The sequence below is a fragment of the Talpa occidentalis genome, unplaced genomic scaffold (assembly GCF_014898055.3).
Source record: "Talpa occidentalis isolate TD23 unplaced genomic scaffold, MPIMG_talOcc4v2.1 talOcc4.4, whole genome shotgun sequence".
In the NCBI taxonomy this organism is placed as follows: Eukaryota; Metazoa; Chordata; class Mammalia; order Eulipotyphla; family Talpidae; genus Talpa; species Talpa occidentalis.
The window spans coordinates 33,264,460-33,269,707 of NW_023604295.1; positions in this window are offsets into that span (position 1 = coordinate 33,264,460).

A 5,248-nucleotide genomic window follows, 5' to 3' on the forward strand; every position below is an offset into this window, starting at 1 on the left:
AAAAAAACTCATTAGGCATTTAAATAAATTTGATTAAAATGTTACCTTTTTCTTGATTTCATGCCCTTTTAGACTTTTAGCAATCTAAAATGTGTTGCATATGATTTTCTCATTTGAAATAATCAATTTTCTTATATAATTTTTATGAGTTGATTTATGTTCTTCCTCAACTGGAAGTGCTAACCAAGAATGAATGATTGACTGTATGCAGAGCCTTCAGATATAATTAAGTTAAATTGGGATGATTAGTTTGGGTCAAATCCAAAATGACTGCCCTCATAAGAAGAAGACATCAAACACAGACAGAGAGAGGAAAGACCACATGAAGTCACAGGAAAAAGACAACCAACACACACATAAAGTCTAGGAGAGAGGCTTCAAAAGAACTCAGCACTGCCAACATCTTGATCTCAGAATTCTAGTTCCAGAAAGATGAGAAAATAAAAGCTGTCCAGTATGTGGTTCTTTGCTATGGCAGTCCCTAGCAAACCAATGAAGTAATTTTCTGGTCTTAATTTTGTACTTTTTAAAGAGGTCTCACCAAAGTTATGTTTCAAAGCCTTAGGTTATACAAAATCTGAACATATCTCAACACACACACAAAACATGTTGTGTGTATTAATTTTAGTAGCTAAAGTGAATGCCATTTTGTCAGAGTTCTTTACTTTTATACATATTTCCTTTCAAACACTTTCTATACTGAACAGTCATTTATATTAGAGTAACTGCTAACTGGTTAATAGAATTGTATTACTGAATCAAAATGTTTATTAGTTTTCTGAGATCTGTGCAACCTTATCTATAGAGTCACCATCTGCAGACTCCACTTAGATGGAATACTAAAGAACACCTAGATATCATTAGATATTAATCTATGTCTTTTATTGAATGTCCTGTTCAATGAATTTCCTATTTTTCAATCTAAATGTTAAGCAACTGCAAGGGCATTCTGTAAACAGAAAAGTTGAGAACTGAGATTTCTTTTAGTTCCAAATGTTTCATGCAATGGATTTTATAGACAAAGGACAAGAGTGCTATGACTTATATAGTGTGCCAGACTGGGGAAGTGACTTCTCTAGAATTGTGTCATCCTCTATAAAAGAGGATGTTCATTCATTCTCTGTCCATCTCAACACATTCTTTTTCGAGGAGCAAAGGAGACAATGGATATGAAAATGTATCACATTAAAATGTTCACAGTTATTTTGTCAAAAGCAATGATAAATTACTTTTCAATGTTGACAGAGAATTATCCTCTATACCTCAAATTAGAGGTTTGAAATGTTTTAAAATCCTATTTTAATTTCTTGTGAATGAGCAAGACAGCTCTTAGAAGCATCAGCTACACATCATCTCTGACAATCAAAAATTCTATGAACTCCCTATCATTGAGCAAATATGTTGGGGTAATTATGTTCCAAAAGACTAGTGGGTAAGTTTGTTTTAATTTCTAGGATTTCTTTTTGACTTTGTAATTGCTTATCACTTTATATAGAAAAATAGACTTTTATTTCTGAATAGGGAATGCTAACATTAGGAATGGATTTAAGTGTGAAATAAGAGGGTACAAAATGGCAACCAATCACCCCCTCACCTGATAACCTTCTGCTGAAGAAAGAATCCTTTGTAAATATGATCTATGTAGTTAAAGAAAAAAAAAAAAAAGAAAGCAGCAGCATATTTGTGCTTGGCTCCCTATTAATAGCCTGGTACTGGAACTCATAGAACAGCCACAGAAGGCTGAACAGTCCTAGCTTTTCACGTGACCAAGTCCACACTCCCATGGTTCTCCAAATAAGGCTTTTCAAACAAACTTGGCCTAGGCACACTCATTTGGCATTTCTCCTGTAGAAATGCAACTCAGTGTTCTACCCAAAAGGTTTCAAGAATGACAGTTTTCGATATTTTTATTTATTTATTTAATCTTCTCTCAGAACAGGCTCATTTTGAATAAATGACAAATGTGATCATCAAATGAAACATTCATTTTTTTTTTTTTGGATTGACTCTACATTTCGAATGTAAATGGGCTGAATTGTGTAGCTTATTTTAGATATTTTTCGATTCCCTTGCCCTTTTCCAATTAGTTCTTCAATGATGATGCAAATTCTTCATGCAGATATACAAAACAGCATTGCTCCTTGCACTTGGCAAGCGGTTCACATGTTTGGGTGAAAATGTATTTATCTGGAAAAGCCAGTCATTATTGGTTTTGCTTCAAGTCTTTCCTTCTCACTCGGAGATACTGTGCTGATACAGCACACTGGCTCCAAAGAGATCTTCAGTTTACCTTGCATCTCTTAGAGTTCAATAGTACTTTCCTCTCTGGGGTTCAAGGCTATGGCTAGATTTGCCTATACAACACTGTCCCTTAGCTTTGTTCCGTAGAACAACAATCACACCTCTCACACGGCCAGTTGCTCCCTAAGTGTCTAGCGGGGCAGACTGGTAGATGGAAACTGAAGAGACAAGGTTATCAGTATTCTATTAGAAAAACAATTAGGAAACTGGCAGATAACCTCCCAAAGGCTTCTCGCTAAAAGGGGGGGATGCTTAGCAGCTTGGCTTATGGAAACTGCTCAGGATCAGAGGTGACTGATTTCAAAGTTTAAAGGTCAGTTCCTATGTATCAGTGCAGATTTTTTTAACTTCCCTTTTATAAAAAAAGCAATATAGTATAATGGTTAAGAACTTGGGCCATGGGGTGTTGGGCAAGTAACAGTTTCCCATTTGGTAAAAAGTCAGGATATTAATAACATTTTCTTTATATAGTTTTTTTTTTTTTTTTTTTTTTTGGTGAGGACTAAATGAACAAGTGCACAAGAAGGAATAATGTTATGAGATAACTTGGATAATTTATAGCATTCACCCTTAAAAGCAGATCTTAAAACCTCAGAATACAGGGACATTTGCTACTATAGCATTTTAATCACAAAGTTCTTCAAGTGATTTGAATGTGCTTCTGAAGGGAACATGGATTTTCAGTATTTAAGAATTACTATAATAGAATATACATTGAACTGCATGTACTTACCTAACTTTGTCCAGTGATAGAAAGTTATGTTAGTGTCTTAGTTATGCAAATTGATCTTTATGCTGTTACAAGCAAAGACAGTGGTCAGCTAGCTTTAACATTTATATTTTTTGAGGCAGATATTAGACATAAGGAAAATCACTAAGGCAGTCAGTTAGTTTTGAAGAAAAAGAAATCTACTTAAGGAAGATTTCTTGATTCCCAGCTATTACAGGCTCTGAACAATTAAACAATCTAATCCCACTCCTATCTCTTATTGATTTAAGATGGTAGAAACCACATTGTCTATGAAGCCTTGCAAAATTGAGTAACTCTTTTTATCTCCTTGGAAAATCACTAGAACTTTCTCAAGGGGTTTCTTTTAACACTTTCACAATTCCTATTTTGTCTGAATTATTTTCTCATATATACCTGACCATGAGGGGAAATGCTCTATTTTCTAAAAAAGTGAGGAAGTTATCCCTATTTTTTTCATATCATATCACATTGATGAAATAGAATTGATGAATTCATCACATTGATGAATCAGAGGACAGTGTCATTGATAACACACATCTGATTGTTCTCTATGAGACTTTAAACTCTATGAGGATAAACTGGTTTCAGTTGATTTTAATATAGTATTTGGCATCTAGAAAAATGTCATCTACATGGTATATGTTATTTACTAAAAGTAAATAAAAAATTGTCACATGCAGCATACAGTAACACTAGTAGTTATAACTAAAACATATATCTAAGTCAACTTTTTTTTCTTAAAAGTACTATATAATTCATGTATGCTTGACTGTGCTAATGGAATAAGCAATGCGATTAAATTATACTTGTCCTTGTCTAGTAATTGAATCTAGACAGAATCACTTTGTAAGCAGCTCATGAGCCATGCAGAAAGGCCTTAATATGCCCCGATATTGGTGCTGGGAAAGCAGCCCCTCTTTTTTTAATTAATTTATTTATGCATACAAGAACTGGGGTATAGGCCAGAGGTGCAGGGGGTGAGAGGATTCACCAGAGACAGAGTGGGGCACAGAACAGGCAGATTGACTGAAATACACTGCTGAGAGGAGCAGTGGGCAAGCCAGGAGAGGTCTGCTGCAAGATGTGGGTAGCTCCCTGGCTGGGGATTGAACTTGTGCTGCAGTGACTGTGGCTAGCTTCACACGTTGTGTCTTAACTCTTTGCGTGACCAGGGAGGCCCCAAAGCAGCCCCTCTTGATACACACTTTGGATAACTTACATAGAGAGCCATTATGGAGGCTGAAAAGTATCACAGAAGTCATTTAAAGGCAATGGTAACCTGAAGAAGGATAGAGGGAGGAGGAGGAAGGAAAATCAAGGCAATAATAAGATGCTCATGCCAAGGTTGGTGGTGTTTGGTGTGAACATGAAGTCCTGAGGAGCAATCATTATGTGTCCCTATTGATTGTATTGCCACAAGAGTGGCAACTGCATGAGGAGACCAGCAGGATACCTGCTGTTTAGAGGAATGTTCCTGTTAACCTATTGAGCCTCATCCTTCCTAAAAATGCTCCACTGGATTTGCATTTCACAGAGAATAAAGACAAAATCTTTACCACGTCCCATAAGATCTGGACTACATTTACCTCTCCCACCTCAGTGTAGTCCATTCTCTGTCACTGACTCTGCTCGACATCATGGCTTGCTTTGTATTCCTGTGAATACTAAGCTTGGAAGACTTGCCCATGCTGTCCCTTGCTCGGAATATTCTTCTCTCAGATATCAGATAGCTGGTTCTTTTACATTAATCATGGTTTAGTTCAAATTTTACCACTTCAAAGACTTTGCTGAGTTGACTACCTAAATGGTTTACTCTGTACCTCATTATTAAAATCCATTTATTTAGAGAGCAAGTATAACTTACTTATGCCTTATTTTCTCTCTTGTGAAAACACCATTAGAGAAAAGTATTTTTTACCCTCTTATTGCAACCCCAGCACCAAAATATAAGCAAATAGGCACTGATTTTTTTTAAAGAATGTGTGAATGAAATCATGTGTCCAATAAAATTGATCTTTTTCTTTAACATTTTGTTTATATTCATGAAAGATTACAGCAGAAAGTTTCATATTGGCAAGCTCAATCTCTCCAGGTTTCATTTTTCTTTTGCAAAATAAAAATACCACTCTCTATTTGAAAGTGTACTTAGAAAAAGGTATGAACTAATCTAGGAAAGTGAATAGCAAAGTCCCTAAT